Here is a 22,608-nt window from a genome sequence, read left to right on the forward strand (position 1 = left end):
CCATAAAATCTTGCATTGGGTAAAAATTCATGGGCAAATTACGGTAATTTGCATTGGGTAGTTTGCATCAGAAAAAATCTGTTTGCATTGAAAATGTTTTGATGTCCTGGAGCAAGCCAACTTTGCATGTTTATTTTAGATGTATTTAGTAAACAAAGCTAAATACTTTGTTACTAATAACCTTACAAAACGGAAAAATTTCCACAGAAGAATATAGCCCTGGCGGAGAAAACCCACTCCCTCATCACTGCCTAAAGTACATGCCCTTCCCCCAAAATGAATTGCAGCCTGTCTCATAAAATTCACAGTAGTAGGGTAACCTCACAGTGTTTATATAGCTCCACCTCTTTTTCTGCATATCCTCATCCTGTTTTTTATTTGTTGGTGTCATCCTCACTCTCACATGCACAAGCCCACTTGGAACATAGGCAGATACATTTGTGTAGTACTTGAGTGTTAAACCACATAGCATGGTGTGTATAATTAGCATTTTGGGGTGCAATATGCTCTTTAGCATAACACTATCAATGTATGAAGGACAACTCTCAGTCAATGTGATTTTTTTGAAAGAACCCCCCCCAACCCTCCCATAAACTGGAGACAAGACAGATCCAGGAATTGTGTGCTGTACCTGGCTGTGCTTTTACTGCTTATAAAGCAAATTTGAAAGCTGCCCAGTTTGAGATTTGACGAACACTCTTGATGCCTGGTTTCTCTTCGATATATTAAAGCATTAAAGGGCTCTATTGTTAATGCTTGCAGGCCCTGGAGCCTGAACCGGTGAGTGATAGAAGTGAACAAAAGATGAAGCACAATAACGCCTTTGTTAATCTTTCTGATTCCAGTGCTCCTGGTAAAGGGGTTGGCATTTGCAGGTGGTCAAGTGTAGATGAGCAGCAGTGCAGAAGGATTCGGGAACTTTTGATCAAGTTTTGCTTTTGAAATTGGGTCGCTGCAACCTCCGCCTACACTGGAGAAATTGCTTCCTCCCCCAAAAGGAGCATTGGTAGGATGGGTGTGGAACAGCATTTGGTGACACCTTTGTTATTGTGCCGAACCTTGTTAAAACAGTTTTCACTTAGACCAACGTGTTTTTGGGCACCATGCTCTTGCATGAAAAAATGGGATGTCCCAATATTGAGACAGTTGAGACGTATGGAATGATGTGGACTGGAAATTGGGGGGGGGGGGGAGAAAGAGGTAGCCTGGGTTCCAAGAAGGTCCCGTATTTTTCGCTCTATAAGACGCACCAGACCACAAGATGCACCTAGTTTTTGGAGGAGGAAAACAAGAAAAAAAATATTCCGAATCTCAGAAACCAAAACAGCAAGAGGGATCGCTACGCAGTCAAAGCAGCAATCCCTCTTGATGTTCTGGCTTCTGGGATAGCTGAGCAGCCTGCACTCGCTCCTTAAGACACACACACATTTCCCCTTACTTTTTAGGAGGGAAAAAGTGAGTCTTATAGAGCAAAAAATACGGTATTTTCTGCACTGAAGTTTTGTTGCTTAGTGAGATTAAATTTGTGGAGGGAAGTCCCATAGTATATTTTATATACATTGTATATTTAGTGTGCGCAACCTTTTGAAATATGAACACGTTATTGATTGTGGCAGTCCCGTCTGTGTCACAGAGGGCAGGATATGCATGTTATTGTGTGAATGGAAAACGCTTTAAGAGAGCTGAAAGGTCTTTGTTCACTCCACAGTTAATTCAGTTTTTGTCATTATAATATTAGAATGAAGTTATGAACACATGAAACTGCCTTATATTGTGTCATACCCTTGGTCCACTAAGTATCAGGGTCTCCCTACCCATGAGTGGGGGCTGTTAGGTCTTGTACCTTTGATCTCAGTATTGCTACCTGATGTGGTCAGTCAGCAGGGCTACATGGCAGAGCTTCCATCTGTTCCTGGCTGGGCCACAGTTCTGACTGGCAATGGATGGAGGTGATGTCAGGTAGCTCACCCCACAGGGCAGCTGCACACTGATTCAAAGGCTATTAGTTTGAGTTCTGGCAGTTCCTGCTCCTCTCGTACCTGGTGATGCCAAGGATTAGACCGGAGATTGAATGTAGGGCCTTCTGTGTGCAAACATGAATTCTGCCACTGAGCAATGGGACCCTCTCCAAAGTACAACCTCCTTTGCTGCTCAACATTTGGGCGAAAGCCCAGGGTTTTAGAATTGTGGAAGTAATAATTTGAACACTAATATTCTTTCCTGCAGATCTTTGGAAAGCGCATCCCTATAACAGTTTTACTCATCAAATAGTTCTTAAGATAGCTTTTTGTTTGTGCATAAGATGAATTTGCTATATTATGCATTTAGGAGTTGGCATTTTGTAGCACAGTAGTCTGCAAAGAACAGATTTTAGTGATTTTGTACTGTTGACATTGGTTAAAGGCAGTAAGAAGATCAAAAATTTAACAGGGTTATTAGAGGTAACTTTTAATTCAGTGGCAGTTTTAAAAGCTTTAGCAGACTACAACCAAACTTTTTCAGAAGAGTTGATTAAAAACTAGTTTAGCCTTTAGGTGGAGGGAAGTTCATTTGAAAAACCATTTGCTCTCTTTGTTTCTGGCCTTTACTTCTTTTTTTCTTGAGAACCTGAGCAGCACTCTTCCAGGACTGGCTCCCCCCCCCCCCCGCAAAAAAAGCTACTTTTGTTGTTAGCCTTGTTACTTGTTAGAGCTCTTGAAGAAGGTCTTATGACTATGTATGCTCCGAGAAAAATATATTGCTTCAGATTCCACACTTTACCCAACTTCCTGTTGAAAGAGCAACTCAAAATGGTTTGCGTATGACTACCAGCTTTAAGATTACCAGTTCATGTTCACATATGTTTAGACTGGTACCACAACATTATAAAAATGTATATACGTATTAACATTATAGCATAATTCCCTTATTTGGTATCTTGTAGCAGCTGTATATAACAGAGCAATCAACATGTATATATATTGCACCTTATAATTTTCTCACTTATATTTCATAACAAGATAATATACAGGGGCATAAGTAATCACTATTAAATGTCTCTTAATTCACAACATTTTTATTCTGGCTCACTTCAGCTTGCTTTAGCTAATCTGGGACAAATCTTACTTATTAGTGAGCTTGTTTCCTTGGAGACAAGAGCTGCAAACCTGCCACTGAAATACCTCTCCTAACAAGATGGCTAATGAAATCAGCCTTTTAATATCCTATTAGAGTAGATTGTCCAGCATAAACTAGAGTTTTTATTGTCCTAAAATGGAGGAGTTTGCAAAGCTTTGTATTGTGGATTAATTATTTTGCACCTACATGTTGTTAACCTCACTGACTGGTGTCAGACAGGAGGAAGATGTGATACCCTTTTTGTTACTTGGGTACAAGGATAACTCTGACGTTGCTTTGTGCATTAAAAAAACAACAACCTTGCCTCAAAGAAGTAATAGCATACATAAGCAAATTAAATTATGCAGCCCTGAAATGCATTTCTTCATTTGTCTATTGCAATAGAATAGTTTCAAGTTGGTAAAGCTATAATCACTAACAACTTTCTGCTTGCCTAACTGGAGCTCTGTAGGTGAAGCTTGCTGACAAGTCTGGACTATCTGACTATTCTTCCACTGGAGGTTTAAAAAGCAAGTTTTGTTTGCGTTATGTAGTCATCATAGCTTTGGATAAATTTCCCAAGGTTGAGACACTTTCTCAAAAGTAACTGACTCATGGGAGTGCAGCAGGCTTGTTTTTAGGGTTGCTACAAACTGATTATTTCATTTTACTAGCAGTAGGAAAACAATGACATAAGGTAATACATGATGTGTTTTGAACATATATGCATATATTCCCTTTCAACACACTCCCTACCGCTTGCCGTCCCTTTATTTCCCCCCTTTCCTGAGAAATAACTTGCAATTATGTTTTAAAACTGTCTGGCTGTTAAAAATAGATTTCTAGTTCATTTTGCTTTAGCATTCTACAGCAAGCCTATCCAATTTGTATAAAATCACCAAAACAGAATTTGGGTTCCCCACAGGAAAGCCAATCTAGGATTAGCTCCAATTATTTGCAGAAGTTGTGGTATAAACTATATATGACTAAATGTCCTCTGTTTTACTTGTGACTCATTTCTATTTATTTCCAAGATTTCTAACATGGTAGTTAAATTATGTCTAATTTTAATACTGCTAAATATGGGCATCCTCTTAATTCTGTTGCTAAAACAGGCCTGGAAATATTTAAAATGACATAACCTCCTTGATTTCTTTCTTCATTTGGTTCACTTGGGTTTCTTAGGGTCTGTCTCACCTGTGCTGAAACTTATGCAAGGTATTCTGGGGTGAAGTTGAAGTATTGTCCTTGTGTCACCCAGTTAAATGATGCAGCTCTTCATAGCCTCCAAGATTACTGTTCTGTAATGCCAGAGCACAGTGGGGTGAATCAAGGACAGTCCATTTACTGAAACTTTGCAATGGTTTTGCTAGATTGAGATTGTTTGACTAATAGTTCTTCATCATAGCTTAACAGCTGAAGTTGGTATAATCTTATAAATTAGAAGCTTGCTTAAGCCAATCCTAAATGCGTACTATTGGTTTGGTTTTTTTTACATAAATTGAGTTTGTTGCCTAATCTAGTTTTGGTGTCTGCAGCTAACAGTTCTTTAAAAAGCTATGATCTGAAGCGCTTAAACTTGTTTATATTATAATTTCTGATTTATTTATTATCCCTATCATTAGTGGGGCTCTGTCATTAAATAGGCAGTTGAACAAGTGCTTGCATAAGTCTAGCCTAAAGGCACTTTGCTTTTCTTTGATATTTTTAAAAAATAAAAAAGAATTTATTTGTTTAATACTGTTTTCAACACAATATAGGAAGCTAATGAAGAGGCTCTGGGAAAGGCATGTTCCTGTTCTCTATTCCCATTTATTATCCCAAAGTAGTGAGGCTGATGAAACTTTTGAAGGGAAATTTTGGAAATAAATATTTTGTTTTGCTCTGTTCTCTCTTTCTGTAGTCAGTATTTTGTCAGACATTGCATTAATGTATTTCTCTCCCCCCCCCTTTTTTTTGAGGGCAGGTAGCCATTTGTTCTGAACTGCAAATGAGTTCTGGCTCACCCTTGCTCTAGTGACCATGAATATAACTGAGAAAGGGGGTGTTAGTGCTCTGTTGTTAATGGTCTTAAACATTTAAAACCTAGCATTTGGTAGACCATATGGCCTAATTTTCTTCAATTATTGATGAAAAATACCTCGAGGGGAGGGCATATACCGTATATCAAGATTGAGCCTTCACCAAAGTGTTAGTTATCCTTCGTTTGACCAGTTACTACTTTCCTGTCTGTTTATTATCTTGCTAGCAAACTGGTATTTCTGAAACATGGCTTACAACTTTCTGTTGCCTTTTCAACTGATTTTGTTAGTGTAGTTACTCCAGATGTCTTAACATATTGGGTGATAGTCAACTAAGTCATACGCAGATTTAGACCCACTGAAATAATCAAGTCCATTGAGTTTGATGGTCGACTCAGAGTATGATGGAATATCATCCCTTGTGTTTTGGTCCAGTTCAAATACAGTTGTTACGAGTGGGCAGCATGTGATTAACCACTAGTCCTAAGTACCCCAAACAAATTCAGGTGCCTGATGTAGTGTAACTTAGTGAAGTGTGTGCCTATGGCACTCCCTCTGCTGGCCTTGTTAAAAATTCTCAACGCAAAATCCGATTGATACTTCTTCTATGTTACATTGTAAAGACAATGGAGTCGCTGGTGTTGATGAATGTAAGATCCCAATAACTTTTCAAAAGAAGAAGTTAGAGTGAGGTCATTAGCCTGAAGTGCTGAAAAATCATTAGTCAGGGCTTGCAAACTCTGTGACCTGCTCAGAAAAGACCACAACATTTAAAAAGAGAAGTTTATTTTCCTCTGCTCTTCCTGTATTTGCCACAACCAGAAACTTTATATTTTTTTTATGGCATATAAACTGATACTTGTTTGAGTTCAGTGACTCACAAACCTAGACTTCACATTTTATAATTTTATAATGGCAGTGTAAGAAGCATTCTCTGTGGATGTTCTGTGTGAGATGGTGTTAAAAGGTTTTGTTGCTTCAGACAAGGCCGCTTCGTTATCTGGTACAGAATATTGAAATAGGTGTAACTTTTGCACCAAGGGAACTCATATTCTCTCCTAAGAAAGTGAAATTCCGTGTTGGGCTAAACTTGCTTATGTTGCATAAACTTGCTTAGTGTGCATATTGAACCTGCTACTCGAGTTCTTAAATAATTGTGCAATTAGTTATGTGTAGAAGACAATCCTTTTCACCCTTAGCGGCTAGAGCATCCATAACAGCTAGAAAGCCACAGCTGTGAAAAATGTATTGCCTGTGTTCCATGAGAGATTTTGATGGGAAGCTCTGCTTAGTGTGGTCAAACCATCCTTTGTGGCCGACAGATCTCTTCCACACAGAAAAGCAGCTGTAGCACATTTCTTAAATGTGATTATTATTATTATTATTATTATTATTATTCCTGAAACGCAGCCGATCCTGTTAGTACTACAGGTATGTTGTCCACAACACTGGTGTGTTTGGAGCCTTTTGTCTTTGCGGAGTGCTTCAGCCTGTACGTGATCCTTTTCTGTAATTTCTCTATTGTCGCAATTATGCCTTTGTTAGACAGTAAATGATTCAGTGTTCTAATTCTATGGGGACATGGGGGAGGGGGGAGTTGAAAGGGTCTCATTGTGCAAGCACAGCAGGATTAGCTGGTGTTACCACCTTACACGGATTGAACACCACTGTTCAGAAAGGAGTTTTGGCTCCAGTTGTGGAAAAGCAGCTCTTTAAGTGGCAGAGCATTTTGTGTGTGCACATGCAGGCTCATGTTAAGCCTGGACATGTCGGCTCCTCTGACTGCAGCATTTTGGCTCTAGTTTAATTGCTTGTGACTCATCAGTTGCTACCCAGAAGTTAACCCTGTGGCAAAATGGCTAGGTGTGGGCATTTAAACAATTTGCACCCCAGGGTAATCTGCATGTTTCTCCTGCAGTTAGACAGCGGTGATTGCTACTGCTAATCTAGTTCTATAGCATTTTAAATGAACCAAGCGGCCTCTAGTCTGTTTCCACCCACGCAACATCTCATGGGGTTTGCTACGGTTCCCTTTCTGCAGAGGAGAAGAAACTCTAAAAGTAGTGACTTATACAAGAGCACACAATGGGTGGATGGCAAAGAGGGCACTTAAATCTCCCAGATCCAGTCCAACATGTTACCAGCAGGCATGCAATAGTTCTTATTGAGGCCTGCATTTCGGAAATGACACTGCATAGGATGTGGAAACAGAGTCGAACTTTTGGTGATTTAGTGCATGTTGGCATGCTCAGCCCAGGCTCGATGCGGTTTTCACACCTGGGGTAATAAATTTCTGGAGAGGTTACAGGAAACAGTGATTCATCCACTTCTGAAAAAGTCCTTCCTGCGTACTACAGATTTGAATAAATGTGGACTACAGTGGTACCTCAGGTTACATACTCTTCAGATTACATACCCTTCAGGTTACAGACTCCGCTAACCCAGAAATAGTAGCTTGAGTTAAGAACTTTACTTCAGGATGAGAAGAGAAATCGTGCGGCGGCAGCGCAGAGGCAGCAGGAGGCCCCATTAGCTAAAGTGGTGCTTCAGGTTAAGAACAGTTTCAGGTTAAGAACGGACCTCTGGAACAAATTAAGTATGTAACCAGAGGTACCACTGTATTCTAAACCTCGCCACTGGGTTTACAAGTGAAGGATGTGACATGGAGCACCTTCCTTAACGCCATCTTCACCATCTTATTACAAAACTCAAAAAAGAACATATCCAAAAGATATAACCTGTTACTAGAATGGGAATTAAAAGATGAAGAGGTAAAGGAAGTCATGATTAAGTGGGCATGTGACATAGGTTACTCAATTCGGCTGGATCAATGGGAGAGGTTAAGGAGATATGATATTAAATTTACAGTGTGTTAAGCTATCAGAGAGAACTTGATGAAAATGTTGTATCAATGGTACTTAACCCCGGTTAAATTGGCAAAAATCTTAAACTAAAATCTAATACTTGCTGGAGATGCAAGAAAGAAATCGGAACAATGTATCATATGTGGTGGGAATGTCAACTTATCAAACAATTTTGGAATAGTATATATGAAGAAATTAAAAAGATGCTTAAAATATATTTTATTAAGAAACCAGAAGCATTTCCTCTGAGCTTAATCACAAATGATATTCCTAGCAACAAAAAGAAAGCATTTCTATATGTGACAATGGCTGCTTATAGCAAAAAATTGGAAGGGGGAAAAATCCCATCAGTAAAAGAATGGCAAATTAAACTTTGGCAAGATTAATGGCAGTCTTAAGGGGACAATCAGAACAAAAATTAATAAAAGAATGGGACTGCATTAAAGAGTACATGAAAAAACATTGTTCTGGAGTAGAAATATCAGTATGTAATAAGTGAAGTTCTGCAGGGTCAAAGAAGTGAAGAAATGGTTGTAATAGGTATAAAGCTAGAAGCAATATAAATATAACAACAATTAAGAAGATTTAAAATTTGAAGTCCCGAAACAGTGGAAGGACGTCAAAGTCTACATATGTTTTGTTATGTATTGTGAATGTTATGGTTTTTCTTTGTTTTTTCCCTTTTCTTTTTTGGTTTTATATGTATAATTTATGTTGTAATTTGCATTGAAAAAAGAAAAAAAGAAAATACACACACACCATCTTCAGATAGTGAGCCATCCTGTGTCTGTATCTCTCTGACAACTATCCTCATTTGCCTGTGTTTGAATCACCTCAAATATTGACTCCTGCAATTCTCTTTTTGTGGGACTGCCTTTGAGGCCTGTTCAGAAGCTGCAATTAGCACAGAATGCTGCGGCTTGCACTATTGCAGCGATAAACTACAGGGGACATATCTACCTTATTGTGGCCCAACTGCACCAACTGCTTCTCGAACCAGCTCAAAGTGCTGATGATTACTTTTAAAGACCTTCATGACCTTCATGACCTGGAGCCTATGAGCTTTTCGGAGCTCCTCTTTCTCATAGATTTCCACCTACTTAAATATGCAAGGGAAGTACTACTCCATGTCCCAGCTTGTATGGAGGTGAAGACTTCTAAAGTTGTAAGGACATGACACCTTCTATGTGGTGTGGCCCCATACTTGGAATATGCTTCCACTGGTAGCACACTTATTTTATTTTCGTTTGATGATTCAGTAGACACCATCAGATGTAATGCTAAGAGTGTAGTGGTGTAGTGGTTAAGAGCGGTGGACTCGTAATCTGGGGAACCGGGTTCGCTTCCCCGCTCCTCCACATGCAGCTGCTGGGTGACCTTGGGCCAGTCACACTTCTCTGAAGTCTCTCAGCCCCACTCACCTCGCAGAGTGTTTGTTGTGGGGGAGGAAGGGAAAGGAGAATGTGAGCTGCTTTGAGACTCCTTAGGGTAGTGATAAAGCGGGATAGCAAATCCAAACTCCTCTTCTAAGCCATCAGCTATGGTTCAACAAATTATTCTGAGCATTTTTCCACTCTCCCGCTTTGCTATTTCCTTAGCCAAGTGAGGAAACCATGGAGTCGTTTAGCATCTGAACCAGCATGCTTGGTTTGTTTCTCTTCAGGCAAACCAAGATCTGAAGCCAGGTTGCTCTTGGCTTCCTGAACATGATACATTTGGGAGAACAAACCATGAACTCTAATTCAGATGCAACATAAAGCCAGTCCTCCATGGTTTGTTCAACTAAGGGAGCTGTGAAGCAGGAGTGCTCAGGCTGAAAGCACTCTCACACAGCTTTGGTCTAGGTGAGCTTGCTGAACCATAGTTAATGGTTTGCCATTAACAGCCAGAGGTGGCCAAAATCTGATTGAAGCCTGATTTTTTTAAAAAAGCATCCAGTGCTGACTGAAAGCGATTTTGGGGGTATTTAGGGGGAGGGTAGTTCTGTATGTATATTGGCGAATGATTATTTTAAAAATATTTTTCATATGCGGTGCTGCAATGTATATTGGGCAATATCTAGTATTGCACAGGGGTACTCCTGCTTTTTCTTTGGGACTTCCCATTCTCCTGTACACAGAGCAGATTTGGGAGTTGCATGGTGTCAGGGACTGGCTGGACAACGAGGAGTGGTGCAAAGTTCCAGCCAGAGAACCCCCTACAGAAGAGGAAGGCTCAGAGCCAGGGAAGTGGTGGTGGGACAGTGAAGACAGGTCAGAAGATAAAGCGGGGGCAGAATGGTTAGAGTGAGAAAGAGGAAGAAGAGGTAGAAAGCACTGCAGACGTAGGAGAGGCAGCTGAAGAGGAGGTGGGGACTGAGACTGCAACAGATTCACAAGACCCTGCCTTCTGCATTCACCTTCCCTTCTTCCAAGGCATGAAGAGCCTTGCATGTAGCTCCCCAATGGTGTTTCAGATGGCTGGGAAAACAGCTGGACCGGGAGGAGGCAGGGGGAAGTAAGAGGCACAGATCATCAGTTCTGGCCGTTGTTTTACTGGCCAATCTTACAGTAGGTTTCTCTGTATTCTGTTTCCTTTAATAAAGAATTAACCTTGCTGCTCAACTCTGAGTCCCTGTGCTGACCTACAGCTGAACGAGCCCTGATATGTGGAGGCCTGCAGGGTGGAGGAGAGGAGGGAGGGGTCTTCTTATGCAAGTAGAAGTCCATTTTGCTTGCAGATGGACATAACTGGATGTCACCCATTGCCTTTCCATCCCATTATGTGCTAGGTACATATAAGAAAAATGTTGTACTGAGACACAGAAACTAAGCTCATAAAGATGGCCTTTGTAGTTCGCCCATGTCTATCCTGCCCTTGACTGTACTAGAATTTGAACCATGATATAGGAATATATCTGCTGTGACTCTCCCACTGAGTCACATCAAGCTGGATTAACCAAGAAAGAATGCAAAGGATATAACAAGAGATTTACAGGGTTGTTGTTTTTTAATTTAAAAAATGCCTTAAAAGCATACTTGTAAATAAAAGGAAGTTAATGGGTTTTGGACCCTGTGCTTCTATAATGGAGTGAATTCTAATATCTAGGAAATTGGATTAATTTGGCACTGTTTTATGACTGTTAAATCCTCTTCATTGTTCGCCATGAGACTGAAAATATTTTACATTCATCACATATATCTCAATTTTGTTCCTTCCCCCCGCCTCTTTTCTTGATCTTTTATATACTTTGGCAAATATATATGTGCTTGCCTTTGTTTTTCTATTCTCTTGGCTCCAATCCAAATTACAAATTGTGTCCCAGAATTATAGCCTCTATTCTGTCCATCTTTATACCCCAAGATAGAACTTAATGTATGTAATTCCTCTTAGAGCCAGAGGCTGAACTGTATATGACATAAACTTTGGTGATGTGAGCAGAATTCTGGCATGCTTATAGTGGGGTTGCTGTTGGAACAGATATATTTATGGGTTCTCTTTTAATAGCAGTGAAGGGTCTAGTTTACAATGTCCATTGGATCTTTAATACAGAGTTGTTGTTAGGATAAGTTTTACCGGAGTCCTTAATTTTTAAGTTAATTTTGCTGATCAAAGCCCTGCTTCTTGGCCTTTTGGCTAAGATAAATTGTAATTTTAAGTTAATTTTGCTAATCAAAGCCCTGCTTTTCTCAAAAACTGTACCGCGTGTTTCCTTTTTTCAAAATGTATTATTTATTTATTAGATTTATTAGATTGTTATGCTCCCCTTTATCATAAGACCTCAAGGCGGTTCACAGAATAAAATACAGGGTAAAAACAAGTAAGTAAAACAAAACAGCAAAACAATAACCCCCCCCCTTCCCACACACACATTTAAAAGGCTGTAGGAATGTTTTCACCCGGCACCTAAAAAAATTGTAATGAATGCACCAGGTGAACTGTCTTAGGGAGTAAAGGTAAAGGTAAAGGTACCCCTGCTCGTACAGGCCAGTTGTGACCGACTCTGGGGTTGCGCGCCCATCTCGCTTAAGAGGCCGGGGGCCAGTGCTGTCCGAGGACACTTCCGGGTCACATGGCTAGCGTGACGAAGCTGCTCTGGCGAGCCAGCACCAGCGCAGCACACGGAACGCCGTTTACCTTCCCTCTATAAAGCGGTACCTATTTATCTACTTGCACTTAAGGGTGCTTTTGAACTGCTAGGTGGGCAGGAGCTGGGACCGAACGACGGGAGCTCACCCCGCCGTGGGGATTTGAACCGCCGACCATGCGATCGGCAAGTCCTAGGCACTGAGGTTTTACTCACAGCGCCACCCGCGTCCCTCCTTAGGGAGAGCATTCCACAAACAGGGAGCTACAACAGAGAAGGCCCCTTCTCATCTTGCCACCTTCCAAACGTCGTGTGGAGAAGGCACATGAGGAAAAAACTGGGATTTATTTTTTTAAAAAAATAGATACTGATGCAAACTATTTCTCTTAATTTATTTTTCACAAGCAGAAACACTCATGACTTGACAAATGTTTGGATACCATTATCATACATTAGTAGACATTGACTCAGATCCAAACTTTCCTTCTGTGAAGGGATGGACTTCACAGAATAGTTTTTTCCTGCTCCTGTTTTCTCTGCAACCCCCTGAAAATCTTCCCCTTTGGGGTGGAAAATAAATGCAGCAAGTTGCAGAGAGAGCAAGGAATGGGTGGAAATTGTGCCCCCCCACTCCGAATATGAGCAGAGGAGCAAGCTAGGATTCAAGTCGCTCTCTGGTTGTTGCCTAATATTGTGATACTAGTAATAAATTGGATAAGCTGATGATACCTCGTATCATAATCTTTTCCCTAAGAGTGTCAGGTGACATACATAGGACTATCCAATTTTATTCTTGGTATGAGCCTGAGAGGTAGATTAGGCTGAGTGGTACTGACTAGCTCAAGGTTTAATTTGCTCTCCTGCTGACAAAATGGATAAAATTCCTTGCAAGAAGGAGTCAGACTGACGCACTATTTCGCTTGAGTCAGATTTGCAGATAAATGTTCAGTCATATGCCTGCATTTTTTTTAGCATTGTGCACAATGAATGATAGATGACACCGATGACAAAGAGGTAGGAAATTTTTTGAGCATGTCAAAAATTTTTGGACCCCTTAAACAGTTCACAGAGAAGACAGTTTGTGGGTTAATCATATACCTCCACCCTAAGTTAGAAGCACCTTTAGTAGAAAATAGGCTTCAGAATCTCTGCTTGCAGCCCTTAATCACCTGTGGTGATGGGTTTCTACAATATCTTTTGAGTGTTTTGAAAGCAGTGCCTGTTAAGGAAATAACAGAAGATTTGGCTTTGCAGTGCCTTGGCATTATCCAAGCACCATCTGGTAAAATTATTTACTTCAGGGATGAAATAAGTGCAGGCAAAGAGAAGCATTTGTCCATCTGGCTATCTTTTTACTGGTATAGATGGATTGTGATGCAACCGTACCTAATTTTGCTCCACATCTTTCTCTCTTTTTTCTTCCACAAACTTGATCTGTGAATGTTTTCACAAGTTCACTTTTACAACCTATGCAACATTTTATTAGTTCTACTGATTTTTTTGGGGGGGTGGGTGGGTTGGGGTGGGTAACAAAATTTAAAAACCAGACATCTGTAGTGGGAGTGAGCCATGCTCATCATTTGTCCGATTGGGTCTTCCCTGTCCTAGTGGACCTCAGGTGCTGCTGGACTACGTCATCCATAATCCCTGATTATTGATCTTACTGAATGAGGCTCATGGGACTTGTAGTACAAAGCACCATGCTGGGGAAGGCTGGTCTAAATTCAGAGCGGTCTTTTGTTGCTACTTGAACTTGCCAGACTTCTAAAAAGGGGTGCCATTGAAAACATTTCTTGATTCTAGTGGGGCATAATGAGATGAGTCTCTTGGGCTGGGCAGGAGGAAGATGAAGCAAAATCATCATAGGGAAATTAGAGGGCTTGTTTCCAGAGGTGAATGTGTACATCTTTTTTCCTTCTATAAGGACCAGTATCCTCTGACACAAAACAAATATTTGAAAACTAGTGCAAGGACAAAGTAATGTGTAAACAAAGGGACACAAATTATTCCCCAAACTTGATGCAGACTGGGAAAAGTAAGAATTTTGTCATGGATTCGTTACATGTTTGCACGTCTAGGCCTAGCTCTGAAACCCTGCTATCAAGGGTCCCTGGGCATCATCAGCTGCCAGACTGAAGGAAGATAGAGATAGTGTTGCCTTTTGAACTAATTTTCCTGTCTACAATGCCATTTTGGCAGAAATGCAGCCATTTTGTTACTCTGATGATGCTTTTGTCTCCTTTCAAGGTGAAGTTAGTATTGTTTTGGCCATGCATTTCTTCCTTAGGAACTGAGTCTGGTGTAAAGGCCCCCTTTAAAAGCCTCATATATATTGTCTGCTATCTTCTCCATCAGCATTCTTCCTTGACGCAAGAAGCACTCGTGGTGTTACCACCAGCCAATATTTTTCTCTCCCTCCCCACACCCCAAATTGAGGCTTTGCTCGTCAGCAAACTTTTTCAGCAGGGGGCCGGTCCACTGTCCCTCAGACCTTGTGGGGGGCCGGACTATATTTTGAAAAATAATAATGAATAATAATAATTCCTGTGCCCCACAAATAATCCAGAGATGCATTTTAAATAAAATGACACATTCTACTCATGTAAAAACACGCTGATTCCCAGACCGTCCACAGGCCGGATTTAGAAGGCGATTGGGCTGGATCCGGCCCCCAGGCCTTAGTTTGCCTACCCATGATCTAGCCTAATGAAGAGTTCTGCAGAACTCAAAAGCTTGTGGTATTTTGGTTGGCCCTAATAAAGGTACTACCAGAATACGGATTTTGTATTGGCCCTTCTGAAGAAAAGGAGGGAAGAGAGATGAAGGGAAATAAGCCACCCTCAGACTGTGTGGAAGGAGGAGTAAGTACATACCTGTGTATGTGTCTGTAATTCTGAGGACATGTATGTACACAAAACCCACAATACTAGGAGTATATCATTGAAAGTACCACCATATTTGTGGAAAATACACATTATTATATATGTATATCATACCTCCCAGTGTGGGCAACCAGCTACTGTGTATGGTGGTGGTTTCTTCAGCTCGTTCTTTCTTTCCTGGTGGATTTTTATTCTGCTAATAATTCAAGGTAACCAGTTGCGAAGGCAAAATCAAATGTTTGCTGCAACAGTTTTGCTACATACAGATGGCACAGAAAGATTTTCTCACGCAAGAGAACACACAGAGTCTGGGCTGTGGTTAGCAAAGAGTATAAATAAATGCAGTGGCTGCAAATAAACAGTAACATTTGTTGCTGGCCGGGCATGCATATATTCCTCAACACTATGGGGTATTGTTAGAAAATTCTCAAAGCAGGATCAAGACAAATGAATGTCTCCCTCCCACCCCCAGTCAAATAGGGATCCAAAATTGAGGGAGGAGCAAGCACTTGCCTAACCCTTTCCAGTCGTGTATTTGTGCCTTGAATAAGCCAGGAAGCACCAGGCTGCCTTTTCCTCCCATTCAGTAGGGTTGATTCTTTGCTCCTTATGTTGAGTGACTGGAAGTTGCTATGCTGGGTTCACAGCACCTTCCAAACATGTCACTGCAGCAGAATAAACACTTGAGCAGTTTACACACCTGACAGTGTAAACAGTTAGTCATGGAGGTCCTTGACTCCCTGATGACTAAGTACCATGATCCACCAGGCTTTTAATCTTGCAGATCCCCTTTTAAAAAATTCTTTCATTTACATAATGCTGAAGCCGTTTTCTAAAGAAGAATTCTTTTTGATCTGCAGATACAACACTTCCACATTACTTGCAAGGACATTTATTGACTTGACTTCACAGCAAGGTTTTATCTAATCAGAGGACAAAGTACTTCTAGACTAAGAGCTGCTTCAAATGTCAGATATTTTCTGCATAGAGCAAGAGTGATAAATTTGTGGCCCTACAGATGTTCTTGGGTTTCTGGCTCCCATGAGTACAAGCCAGCATGGCCAATGATGATGCAAACTGCAGTCCAGTATTTTTTAGGGGAGCACAGTTTTCCCACACCAGTGTAGAAAGCTATATGAGAATTGTTTGTAGGCTGCCATGTTTGGACTGTGATGTCTTTGTGAGTATAAATGTGTCAGGAAGTTGGGAATGACTGTGTATGTGCAGAGGAACAGGTGTACAAACAATCCATCACATGGATTTAAGCAAATCTTCTACAGCACACTCTTTCCTGTGCACAATTGCTTTTTATAAAAAAAACTGATTTGATGTGAAAACAAGCTGGTTTATTTGGTATAAACACTTGTAGGTTACAGGCTGTTAACTTAGCTTGGAAGGGAAATGTGGAAAATTTACAAGCTCACAAAAATGTTTGCCTGCTTGTTTGCTGATCTTTTGAAGGAGGTTTTATTTGCCCTCACTGGGGTGTTGTGAATGTGGTGCTTGTGGTGCAATGACGTCCTTGAGGTCTTTCCTCACTGCCCACAAAGCCCCAGAGGTTTTCCATCCTACTTCCCTTTCCTTAATGAGCTGCTGAGGATGGTTCCCTTGTTTTTCTCCCTTGAAAAGTACATAGAACTAAAGAAGGAAATTGGAAGAGGGTCTAATGCTTTCCCTCGCTTCATCTTTAAGCTCTATGTGCTTCCCAAGACTCAAGATTCATTCCTCTTTTACCCAGATCCTCTGGAAAAGCAAAGTTTGTGCATGCACACCTTCTCTCTGCGGGTGAGTTGTATATGTGAGGTGGGTGGCGCTGATTCAGGAGAGAGCGGGCGTTGGAAAGTTACCATGGAGGGTGGCACCCACAGTACTCACTGAAACATTGATTTTTAGTGATTCAACAAGAAACATAAGTGCTCCTTGAGCAGCGCTGTCGGGCTGCTGGATCTGCTGGGCTGCTCTGGTCCCCTTGTGCTCTGCCTGCATCATGCTGTCACTGTACACCCGACTGTTGGACATGGCATGGTCACTGCCACCCTTGATGCTGTTCAACAAGGGCTCCGTCTCTGAGGCCTTCATGGGCTGGATTAGTGTCTTGTTAGAGAACGCCATCAACAGGAGGCCCATCGCCAAGTCCTGTGGACATCTGTTGGCTTCTATATAGGCTATTACTTCTGTAAATGAGCCAATTACAATTACGCTATATAGGATAGAGAACTTTCAGAGTACATAAGGCACTGTCCTGAGGAATTTAAGGGAAAAGATAAGTTAAACCACAGCCGAAGATCTTGCGAGCAGTTGGTTGTCTCATTCATTGCTTTGTATCTCACGAGTAATCTGTTGAGCGTGGGATTTGTGCATAATGTATGTCAGTAGTTGGGATGAAATACTTGATTCAAACGCTTGGACTGTGTAATCTTATCAAAAAAGCTATGACTAAGTAAAACAAGAAACAAGAAACATAAGTGTTTTTTAGAGTACAGAAAGTCACTTGGTGTGTGTTTAGTTTATCGGGAGCTTACCATAAAAGATTTAATACACCGTACTATAAAGCAAACTTATAAAATAACAGCAAACCTATAAAAATAATATCACAATCTGAGTATAATAGACTTTTTTTTTAAAAAAATTGAACGCCTGGGAAAATAAGCACACTTTTGACTGGCACTAGGAAAGTATCTGAGACTGTGTGCCAGGCTCGCCTCTCTGGGGAGAGTATATCAAAGCTGGGTTGCCCTCATTGAAAAGGCAATCTCTCCATTAATCACCCACCTCACCTCTGATGACAGTGGAATCCAGAGAGGGGACCTCTGATTAACTCCATGGAATTTGCAGAAATAGTTTTGCTTCTGAAAACTTTTTCTACAGAGATTACACCGTCACTGCTGCTGCTTTTTTTCCTTTGTGCTGTGCTATATGTAGACTGCTTGCATTTGATCTGCCACGTACCCTGGCCTGGGTCACCTATTAGTATTCCCAAAGAGCTGTGTGTTAGAAGTTTCTTAGGCATAGTCATCAGAAAAGTTAGTTGTAACATTGGAATTGCTGGTTTGATTGGCATTGTATCCATCTATTGTTACCAATTTATTTTGTGGAATAATGCCAGTGCATTTCCAGAAACTGAAACATTTCCGTGGAAAGATACTGCAGCAGAAAATTTTCTACCCCACATTACTTGATTGCAGCACTGCTCAAGCAAGCCCTCGTCCCATGACCGTATTTAAGATCAGGCTCATAATCCTACAACATGGATACTCAGCCAGTATTCTCAGGGGCCATTCTGTTCTGTAGCAGCATTTTCTCAAAGCATTTCCCCCGAGCTCTATTTTGCCCAAAACCTGAACCCCTTGTCAGTAGTCATCCTCTCATAAAGTTAGCATCATTTAGTACCTTCATTGAAAAGCGAGTTCTAGCATTCCTCGGGTTTCTGAAGTGCAGTCTGCTTACATTGCCCAGACTCATTTCAAACTGTGGAGTTAGCAATTTGCTGACAGAGCCTATACTGAAGAAATCGGAAATGAAAGGGATAATTTTAGAGGATTTCTTTAAAACTATGCCTGTATTTTAAATACTTTTGAACTGTTTCTGATGGACTGTGTTACAGGAGTGGAGCTTTAACTGACATGTTGGTTTTTCTATAGTTAGTTACAGAAAATTCAGCTTAAATTTTCAAAGAAAATGAGGACATTTTGGAACATTTTGGGGGGGAACCAAATCAATCTGATGTCTTCCAGTTAGTGTGCGCGCATTTCCCCCCTGCAGAGAGTGAGATTTAACTTCTTTATATGTGTTACTGATTCTGATTCAGCATCAACTGTGGCTCTGGTTTCTCAAACAGATAAAAGACCATCCCGCCATATCTGCTTCCCCCTTCAGCCTGATTTACCACCTTCTCATAAACCGTTAGGCCTTCACAGCCTTTTTTCTTGGTTGTGTAGTTGATTGCCCTGTTACTGAAGGAGCAATTTACTTCCTTTTAGAACCAAGGATTGATCTGAATGTATGCAGCTTTCCCTTCATTAGTATTTGCTCTGTAGCAGATTTTTTTTGTTTTGTTTTGGAGGGGCCCACACATTTGATTTGCCTTCAGTGTGAATTTATTTAAGTGATAGCATTGGTGTTGTTTACTTATGTTGAATCTCAAAGCTGCTTTTATTGCCACAGTACTAAGGGATGTTCTGCTTCGGACTCTTAGCAGGATATGTAATAGCTTAGTACAAATACAGAAACAAATGGGGAAATGTACAGTGACTTGTGTCACCACAGAATGGTCAGGCTAGTGGCTTAGCAGTGACTTTCAAAACTAAAACAATTCCTTCCAGTAGCACCTTAAAGACCAACTAGGTTAGTTCTTGGTATGAGCTTTCGTGTGCATGCACACTTCTTCAGATACACTGAAACAGAAGTTTCCAGACCCTTCTATATAGTGAGAAGGTGGGGAGGGGTATTACTCAGAAGGGTGGTGGGAATGGGTGATTGGCAGATAGCTGTGATGAGCCTGTGGACGACTCTTAACGACTGCAATAGGTCTTACAGGAAAAAGCAAGGGGTGAGAAGGTGAAAAATGGCTTTGTCATGTATAATGAGATAAGAATCCAATGTCTTTGTTCAGACCAGGTCTCTCCATGGTTTTAAGTTTGGTGATAAGTTGCAATTCAGCAGCTTCTCTTTCCAGTCTATTTCTGAAATTCCTTTGTAGTAAAACAGCTACTTTGAGATCTTGTATAGAATGTCCTGGGAGATCGAAGTGTTGTTTTGATTATGGCAGACCAACACGGCTACCTATCTGTAACTGTTTCAAAACTAAAATTGGTTACTTGAGGAGAGGAAAGATATGCAACAAGCCACTGGGCTAAGCATGCTAGGGAAAATACCTTTTCTTCTTCTTTTAAATGTGTTTTCTGTGAAACTTTCTGTTGACACCCTCAAAGCAACCATCACAATCAAAATTGCACAAAGCAATTAAGAGAAAAAATGGTTCTGACATGCACGAGAGAGAGAGAGAGAGAGAGAATCATGTCATGACAAGTTGTAATAATCTGACAAAAAAGCTGATGTTTAGCTTTAGTACAACCCTCCTCTCCTGTTGATGGTTCATCTTCAGGCCAGCATTGCTTATGGCAATTTGGAAACTGCTATGGGAAGCTGATGTTTACCCATGTGATTTAATACAATAGACATAGGAATTGGTGGGCTCTAACAAACAGAGGCGTCCTGGTTTTTTCACTGCTGGTGTTCCCTGCTGTTCTTGCAATAGCAGCAGTATGCCACTCTAGGAAGCTGCCTTGTACCAATTGTAGGAGAGAGAAAGAACAGTGACCTTTCTGTGGGTGTCTTCTATAGACATGCATCACAGTGCATTATATGTGGGGCTGTCTTTGAAGATGGCCCCCAAACTCCTTGAACTTTGGCTTTGGGGTAACACCTTGCCATGGTTGAAAGAGCTCCACTGGCTGCTAGGCAATTGTGAGCACTACACTGTCTTGGACCCAGGTATCTAAAGGAGTGCCTGCTCCCTTATTGCTGCACTGCACACAGCAGTCATCCATTGATGCTCTCTTCCAGATGCCTGAACATCAGAGGAGAGGGAGGTGTTGAATGGCAAGAGGGCTTTTTCAACTGTGGTGCCCTTTCTCTGGACCTCCTTCTACAGGGAGGCCTCCCTCATTCCTACCTTGTTACCCTTTAGGTGCCAGGGGAAGATTAGAGAATTAATTTACTTGTGATAATTTTTGCCTTCTGTTTAATGTAGTTCACACACACACACACACACACACGAGAGAGAGAGAGAGAGAGAGACAGAGAGAGAGAGAGAGAGAGAGAGAGAGAGAGAGAGAGAGAGAGAGAGAGAGAGAGAGAGTCTTAAATTGTTGCAAGTTTCCTTGGAATTAATGAAGAAGGGTGGTATAGGAAGGTGTTAAATAAATACATTTTCCATTCTTAAATTTGTTTTGACTTGCCATAGCATGACAGAGGGGAGAGGTGTGGCAGTCTGACTTAGATTATATAGTTATTGCCTGAGGTGACACAAAGCTTCACTTCTCAACTGCGAATGGAGCCTGAGAGCCACTTTACATGCAGTCATGTTGGCTTTTGTGTAATAGCAATTTCACAATTCCAATATCCGCAAAACTTGTTTTGAAGGCCGATACTGTCTCCTAGAATCTTGAAAGTACAGGGCTAAAGTGACAAGCAAGCCCTCACCTAACCCCAGACAACAGTCATTTCTGTGTTTCCTGCCTTTTATACCTGAAGATGAGAATGCCAGTTGTTTAAGGTAATATAGCTCAAGGAATATATTTTTAGTCTCAGAACAAGTACCAGTAGTGATTATGAATGATTGGGTCGATCATGTCATTTGGGGGTTTTCACAGGCTTGCTAGGTATGTGAGCTGTTTGTCCCTTCTGTTGTCCACCTGGTAAAATGAAGATAATAGTTGCTGTGCTTTGAGGTGCAAGGATTAAAAAGAAAACATTAAATATCAATTAGGTGGGCCAGAGGCATTTTGGTGGAGAATTTGAGAGGCTTGAATCTCTTTACCAAAGTTCAAGCTTTCTCCAAGAGTTCTAGATCAGCAATTTCCCAACAATACCCCCCACAGACCAATTAAAAATGGCTGATAGTCTTGAGAGACCACTTGATGGTGCACTGTGCTAGATAGTGTCTGATTTTTAGTTGTATTTTGTTGCTTCTTTTATTTCTTCTATTGAATTCAGTGTAGTGCTAAGTGGAGTATGCGTGCGAGGTCTGCTCAAGCAACAAGACCTTTCACTCTGTCATACCCCAGTGCACTCCTTAAATGTGTTCTTGATTTCTCCCCCAATCCTCCAGAGTTGATTTAGGGGCCATGGAAGAGGAGAGGGCAGAAAAGTTCTGTTGCACAAGCAGACCTCATTCCGTACATGGAACAACTTGGTTAAATCCCACCCACTGCCTGTTATTATATACTATGATAAAAAATAGTTTGTGTTCCATTGAATACAAATTATAACACAACACAAAATACATACAGTACCAGAAAAAGCAATACAAATACAATTTAAATGATTATGAATACAGTATTTAATGTGAACATGCCACAGACCACCTGAACCCCCAATCTAGGACATCACCTGATAGCCATTGTATTAAGTATTCATGATGAGTTGTGTTGATGGTGCCATTGGGGAGGTCAAACACAATCCTGCTTTCAGTACTGTTTGCAGCTGCAAATCTTTTGGGGCTGTCACACTGCTTCATTCCAACCAGTGCACGTCTCGTAACTTTCCGTGGAAATCCCATAACTTTTAATACCATAAATATTCTGGTTTATTTTTCTTCTGCTCTTACTGTGTTATAGCCCCCTTCCACTGACGCAGTGGCACTGGAGAAGCATCACAGAACAAACTAAAGCAGAATCAGCCCACTACTGATGTGCTATTATTATGTCACAAACATGTTGCCGAATACACCCACAATAAAATACCAGTCTGGAGGGCCCTGTGATCTCTTCTTCCTTCAACCCTTAGAGCAGGAAAATTGAGGAAGAAGGCAGCGCTGCAGAGATAGTTAAAATGTTTATGGGTTTCCTGCTTTTCTCCCCTATCTTAATCCTTTCATATTTTAGCCTCTTTCCTGCCATTCAGATAAAAATGTGAGAATTTATAGAGTGAAAGACAATCAGCCAGATGGCTCTTCC

The 22,608-nt window shown here is 41.0% G+C and overlaps 1 protein-coding gene across 1 annotated transcript in view; it reads left to right on the forward strand.

Moving 5' to 3' along the window:
* The window catches only part of DIP2B (disco interacting protein 2 homolog B), a 182,034-nt gene that overhangs the window by 62,654 nt on the left and 96,772 nt on the right, over positions 1–22,608 (forward strand). The window lies entirely within an intron of this gene.

This window comes from Podarcis melisellensis, assembly GCF_964234715.1.
Source record: "Podarcis melisellensis genome assembly, chromosome: 2".
NCBI classification, from domain to species: Eukaryota; Metazoa; Chordata; class Lepidosauria; order Squamata; family Lacertidae; genus Podarcis; species Podarcis melisellensis.